Genomic DNA, 7,770 nt, shown 5'->3' with positions numbered 1-7,770 from the left:
TTGACAGCACTAACTACTTCCAATGTTTAAGGTCTCTTCAGAATAGCCACAGACCAAGAGAAGAAACCAAAAGATGAAGACAAGGCTGCAAAATGGGAAAATAGACAAGATCAAGCACGTGGTTTGATAGGGATGTCTATATCTCCTGATCTTAGATTCCACATTGCAGAACTTGAGACTCCTCATGAAGCATTAGAAAAACTCGCTAAAGTTTTTGGGATTAAAAATGAAATTAGAGCCCATCAACTTGAAAATGAGTTGCTTACTTTGGATCCTAATAATTTTTCTTGCATTGAAGATTTCTTGTCCAAATTCAAGACCCTTAGATATCTCTTGGAAGGTGTTAAAGTTAAGAAAGAAGATGGTAACCTTATTTATTCCATCCTTACTAAGTTGGGACCAGCCTACTCTGTATTTGTTTCCACTTTCCATTCTACAAGGGAAGCTTTCATTTGTCAAGGAAAAGACTACAAGGCCCCTTCCTTTGACTCCTTTTGTGATTCCTTAATAAGAGAACAAGAAAAACTCTTACACCTTGGTCTTCTTAATCTTGGAAACTCTTCCACGAAAGCGTTAGCCGCCCAGCAGCAACCAAATTCAAAGAATCCTAAGAAGTCATATCCTCAAAAGAATGGTCCTAAACCAACTCAGCCTCAAAATGAAAGATCATTTCAGCAAAATGATAAGACCAATAAAAACAAATGGAAGAAGACTGATAGAAATTGTAACTTTTGTAATCGAGATGGCCACTTAGAATCTAAATGCTTTAAGAAGATGGAAGCCTTGGAAGCCGCAATGAAGAAACATAACATCCATGTGGAGCCTACTTCAACTTCAACTTCCGGAATGGCACTTTCTGCATGTCGTTGTCAATCATCTCAGTCTGGTTATGCATTAAATGTATCTTCTTCTTCTTCTCATTCTCATGAGTGGCTCATTGATTCTGGAGCCTCTTATCACATGGCCAAAAACCAAGCCATGTTTTCTTCTTTAAATGATTGTAACACCAAAAATATATATGTTGGTGATGATAAATCTCTTAATGTTGTAGGGACTGGAACTGTTCATCTAGACAATGGTCAGTTTAATGATGTATTATGTGTTCCAACCTTATCCTGCAACCTTCTATCTGTCTATCAGATAACTCATTCAGGTGAAGGTAAAATTGTTGAATTTTCACCTCATGATGTTGTAATCAAGGATCTAAAAGATCCTAAACAGATTCTAGCTACTGGTCTTGCTGATGATTCCACAAGGTTGTATAAGTTTCACAACTTTGGGTCATCAAATCTTCCCTCAGTATTTGTTGCTCATAATGATGAAGTGAGCAAACTTTGGCATGAGCGATTTGGTCACTTAAACTATCGCTCCCTTCAGCATCTATGTAAAGAAAATATGGTGACAGGTCTTCCTATGGTATCTTGCAGAGATGGTGTTTGTTCCGGATGTGTACTCGGAAAACATCATCGGGACAGTTTTGACAAACGTGCCTCTTGGCACGCCTCAGCCCCTTTACAGCTTGTGCACAGTGATTTATGTGGTCCTCTTCCTGTTGCTTCATTCTCTGGCTGCAAGTACTTCTTAACTTTCATTGATGATTTCTCCAGACGCACTTGGGTATACTTCTTAAAACTCAAGAGCGAAGTATTTAACACATTTTTGGCCTTCAAAGCCTTTGTTGAAAAACAATCTGGACATCAAATTCTTAAGCTAAGAACTGATAATGGTGGAGAATATGTTAAAAACACATTCATCAACTTTTGCACCGAAAATGGAATTCAAATGCAACATACTGTTCCATACACTCCACAACAAAATGGTGTAGCTGAAAGGAAAAATCGCACCTTAAAGGAAATGGCTAATTGTATGCTGCAATCTAAAGGACTCAGTCTTAGTTTTTGGGCCGAAGCAATTAACTGTGCAAATTATATAATCAATCGCACTCCTACTAAGGTTCTAGAGAATATCACTCCAGAAGAAGCTTGGAGTTCCATTAAACCAGATGTAAGTCACTTTCGTGTGTTTGGAAGTGAAGCATGGGCCCATATTCCAGATGAAAAGCATAAAGCTTTAGAACCTAAGAGTGAGAAATGTACTTTTGTTGGATATTCTGAAGATGTAAAAGGTTATAGACTTATTCCATTTAAGTCCAAAAATGTTATCATTAGAAGAGATGTAAAATTTGATGAAAATAAATCGGCCTGCGAGCCTAGTCCGGCGGATGTGCCACCTCTTCCTATCTCTTCTACTTTTGAAAACATTTCTTCTTCAGATGATGAAAGCGAGGATGATAATCCTCCCCCACCTTCTCAGGATCCTCAACTTCCAAGATGGGTCCGTGCTACTCGGGATGCAGCAGGTGATCTTGGCGGTGATCCTACAGATCAGCGACGTACACGTTCTCAGTTTGAAAGAGCCTCTTCTTTACTGGCTCAAGCTCCAGTAAATCATGATCCTGACACTTTTGCAGAAGCTTCAGGCCATCCACATTGGGAAGCAGCTATGAATGAAGAATATCATTCATTGATGACAAATGATACATGGGATCTTGTTCCTCTACCAAAGGGACGCAAACTTGTTAAATGTAAATGGGTTTACAGAACCAAGTATGGACCAGATGGGAAAGTTGATAAACATAAAGCTCGTCTCGTTGCTAAGGGCTTTTCACAGGTTGAAGGCATTGACTACACTGAAACCTTCTCCCCTGTTGCCAAAATGAACTCTATCCGCCTTGTTCTTTCCCTTGCTGCCTCTTTAAAATGGGAAGTCCATCAGATGGATGTTAAATCTGCCTTCTTGCATGGGGACTTGCAGGAAGAAATCTATATGGAACAACCCATTGGCTTCATACAAACAGACTCCAGCCTTGTTTTTCGACTTAAGAAATCCCTTTATGGCCTCAAGCAAACTCCTCGGGCTTGGTATGCCAAAATGGATAGCTTTCTTTTAGAATCTGGCTTTTCTAGGTGTCATTCTGACAATACTGTCTACACCAAGAAAGTGGGCAACTCTCTTATCATCCTTGTTCTTTATGTTGATGATCTTATTCTTACTGGTAGTGATCCCAACCTTATAAACCATGTGAAGTCCAGCCTTAAAAAGAAATTTGAAATGACAGACTTAGGACACTTACACTATTTTCTCGGTCTTCAAGTCTTGCAATCCAAGGAGGGTATTTTCCTTTCCCAGTCCAAGTATGCTTGTGATATTCTTCGTCATTTTCACATGGAAGACTGTAAGCCAGCCCCTTCTCCCTTTCAGTCTGGAGTCAAACTTTCAGTCTCTTGTACTTCTCCTGAAGTTGATGCTACCTTATACCGTCAACTTGTAGGAAAACTCTTGTATTTAACCCATACTCGTCCTGATCTTTCCTTTGTTGTTGGCCTTGTTGCTCGTTTTATGCAAAACCCCCGTGAAAGTCATTGGAAAGCAGCTAAAAGAATACTTCGTTATGTTCGAGGTACAGTACAGTTTGGGATTCATTACAGTGCCAAAGCAGATCCTCTGTTAGTTGGTTTCACTGATTCTGATTGGGCTGGTGACCCTGATGATCGGAAGTCTACTGCCGGTTATGTCTTCACTCTTGGTTCCGGACCTATTACATGGGCTTGTAAGAAACAGGCTGCCATTTCTCTTTCGTCAGCAGAAGCAGAGTATCGTGGTGCCGTGGAAGCTAGTAAGGAAGCCTTGTGGCTTCGTCAGATCCTATCAGAGTTTGTCTTTGAGCAGCAGCATCCAACCACACTTTGGTGTGATAATCAAAGTGCCATTCAGCTATGCAAAGATCCATTCCAGCATCAGCGCAGCAAACACATTGAACTACACATGCACTTCATCAGAAAGCTCATTCATGACCATGTTCTTGAAGTGCAATATTGTTCAACAGATGATCAGGTTGCAGACATCTTCACAAAGGCTCTCACAGAGGCGAAGTTCACTAAACTTCGATATATGCTTGGAGTTCAGGAAGTTGTCACTAAGGGGGGATAGGCTCTAGTGCCTCCTTCCTTCTCCTATTGTGTCATATTTGTAAATCCTTCAATCCTATCCCAAGTTGTTCTTAAGGGGGTATGTTAGGATATTCCGACACATAGGAAATAGTTAAGTTCAACTTGGTCTAGTATAGAGTTAGGTATAGAGTTAGGTAAAGTGTGTTTCTTTACCGTTGTACATTTTGTAACTTACAATCCGACGGTCACGATATGTAGTGATCCGACGGTTCATTCTCTCCTCGGTATTACCGACACTTGATCCGTGGCTTGACACCCGATTGGTCCATGAGTTCTATTTAAAGCGCATGGAGGGTCATTGTTCGGGTAATCCGTGCATGAGAGAAGCTTATGTAAATTTTCATTCTTTTATTAATAAATTGCCTTTAGTACCCACGTTGGGACAGGCCGTGGACTGTTTCCCTCTTTGAGGGTTTTAACCACGTCAAAAATACTGGTGTATTGATCTGTGATCTGGTTGTGAGCGGTGTCCTTTTGGTATTCTTTCTGAGTAACTTACCCTGTAAATTCCTACAATACAAGGATTTCACAAGTTTGCATACTTTATGTTCATGTCCTTTCACAACAAATCCTTCAAGATGGTACATAAAAACATTCTCTTTTAGATCTCCATTCAAGAAAGAAGTTTTTACATCCATTTGATGGACTTTCTAACCGTTCTGCGCTGCTAGGGCAAAGAGTGTTCCGATGGTAGCCCATTTTGTTGTGCGGGAAAAAGTCTCCTAATAATCGACCCCTTCCTTCTGTGCAAAACCTTTTGCCACAAGCCTGGCTTTGTGTTTGTCAAGTGAGCCATCAACTTTATACTTGTTCTTATAGACCCATTTGCAGCCAATTTGTTTGGTTCCCAATGGAGGATCAACCAGCTTCCAAGTGCCATTCTTTATTAACGAATCATACTCCTTTTGCATCGCTTCTTTCCATTCATCATGAGAAGCAGCTTCTTTGAAGGAAGTTGGTCGAAAATCTGTAGACAAATTCAATTCACAATCATAAGAAACGTCCATATCAACAGGTGAATTAGAGTCATCTACATCACATCCATTTTGCCGGGTTGAATTTCTGGTTTATCTTTCCAACCTCAACAGGATGAACACTTTCAAGTGTCTTTGTCAACCACTTTAGGGGACCTTTCTGATATGGTCCAGACTGCTCAGTTGATTGAGTTGGGACTGAATCAAGATTGAGTCTCCCAATTCTGTCAATCACATCACTCAAAATGTCATCCATTTTTGAAGTTTCATGCGGGGGAGAGAGTGCCTCAGAAGAAGATTCCACAGGTTGATCTAGTATAGGAATCCCCCCTTCAAGATGTAAAATCTGATTATCAAATTCTTGAAATGATTTTGCATTTGTGAATCTATCCAAGCGATCAAGTTGCCGCTCAACAACATTGTCATCTTTGTATGATTCAAGAAAGATTACATATCTATATACAACAAAAATTTTATTGACTTCATCATAAATACGGTGTTAGCGCTCGAATTTGCCTCAGGCTGAGGAAGGCAAAACTCAAGGCAACATCAAACCACGCTCAGCCTCGTAGCTAGCCCTACGAGGACAGGAGAGGGCTCTCTCTGGGTCAATCTCGGAAAAATATAATCAATGAGGCTCGAGATGACTGAAATTGTAACTAATCTTAGGCTAGATATTAAGTGCAGGGGTTTAAAGGTGATTTTTTGGGGGTTTTTGTTGAATCAAAGGGAAAGGCAATTTTGGGTGCGGGGATGAGACACAGTTTCTGCAGAGGTTTGATTGGAGCAAGGTAGGCAATTGTTTTGATGCTTTAAAAGCAATGAGGTGAATAGATCAGACAGGTGAGGAGCTAAGGAGAGCAAGAAAACTTCAAGAGTTCTCCTTAAACAGATGAAAACATAGGATATCAAACAAACTTAAAGGCAGAGCATTACAAATTATGAATTCTACCTTAACACTTCATTTGTTCAAATGTAGAAGATGAGAGAAGGAAAATGATACACATAACAAACTTACAAGTACTGAAAGAAGCACACCATCAAGACATAAAGCCACAAGAATTCCAAACAGTGTTGCAAAACCCTGGTCTTTCCTTTGCCAAAATGCTGAAGTAAAATGTACAATAAAGTCTCAAAGCCTCTTCCCAAAGAGTCCAACCCTGAAAATGACTAAGAAAATACATAATATAGGCAAGCTAACTCATTCCCTTGCCTCTAGGGGTTGAGCTTATCATCCTAGGAGTTGTTTCAACCAATTCTAAACAAAGCACTACAATCTAGGCAGTCAAAACAACTTGCCTCTATAAGGTAGGAAACTGATTCATTCATTTAATTTTCACTTTTTAGTGAATGAATCTTCTAGAACAAGTAATAAAGTGCCAAAATTACATCATGTTTCATTAATTACATCAAGAGGAGTAAAAATATCACATCACAAGTCAAAACTGGTCAAACTGGCTTCGTTTCCTGAGCTAAAGATGAAAATTGTGCCAAAATAACCCTGATGCGCTGCGCACGTGAGCCCTATGCGCCGCGCGCCTTTCCACCTGCTTTTGGGGCACTTCCCGGCATCCAAATTGAGCTCAGTTTGGCTTGTTGGAAAGCCCTGGATGTCTACTTTCCAACCCAAGTGGAATTTTCCAATTTGGTGTCCATTTGCCCCTCCAAAAGTTCATTCTCCCAAGGCTGCTTCCTGTGTGTCCAAAAAGGGGCAGTGAGGTCATTTTTTGCATGTTTTTTGACCTTTTGGGGACCCAAACCTTGATGAAATGCCTTGGCAATAGCTGAGCATGTATATTTCATCATGAAAAATCCAAAAATGCAAACCATTTGTGATTTGGACCTCCCAATCTTATGGGTCGCGCGCTACGCGTTGAGCCAAAAAACCTGTTTTTAGAGCCAAAAATTCAAAATTGACAAAATTTTCTCCAAATTCCTTGAAATTTGGGCTGGGGGTCCCCAATCAAGTACCATGCTCAGCCAAAGAGGCTTCGGCCAAAATCCGAAGACGATCAAGCTCCTTTTGTCTTTTTTGCTTCTTGACCGCTTTCTTCAATTTTGCCTTAAGACTCCTAATTCGCGCCTTGCAAACTAGGTTTCGGACCTTGTAATGCATAGCCATGTGTTTCAATAATGCATTGTCTCTATTGGCCTTTTTCAGCCGTTCCTCCAAGTAGATGTTGGCCCTCTCGAGATTAGCCTCTCAATTCTCATTTACCTGTTGCTCTAGAGAGGTGAACTTAATTTCTCTATGTTGGGCAGCTTGGCGATTCTCACGGATGTTCTATAGCTCTATGATCACGTGTTGGTCCTCAAGCTGTTTATTCCACTGCTCTAGATACCTGATATATTGGGTCTTATCTGATTCTGAAGTTGTCTCATCACCATGAATAGTAACAAAACCTGATGGCTCACCTGAAGGCCTCTCCTCATGCTTGGGCTTCTTGCCCTTATCCTGTACCTGCGGTGCTGCTGTCGAAAGCGAGGCCCCTTCCACCCTGGGTGGAGATAGTACTCGTCATGTAGATGCAAATAATACCCTGTGACCTCGCTGGTATGTCACATATCGAGGAGCAATTATATGCTCAGTCTCGGGAATGCCTGGCTGGTGTGAAGGTGCTCCCTCATCATGAACTATCTCGGGAGGTGGCTGTAATGCTACAAAGTAATCATGGGAGATGAAATCTTCCCAAGTAATGCCCTGCTGTGCCAACTGATGCATCACTATGATTTTAATCAATGCATAATGATAGATGCTCTTATGCTGATGTGCTGGGCTCTTCCTT

Source organism: Pinus tabuliformis, chromosome 4_2, assembly GCF_031772625.1.
Source record: "Pinus tabuliformis cultivar Carrire ecotype Pingquan chromosome 4_2, CPIR1, whole genome shotgun sequence".
In the NCBI taxonomy this organism is placed as follows: Eukaryota; Viridiplantae; Streptophyta; class Pinopsida; order Pinales; family Pinaceae; genus Pinus; species Pinus tabuliformis.
Note: the sequence above shows the minus strand (reverse complement) of the source record.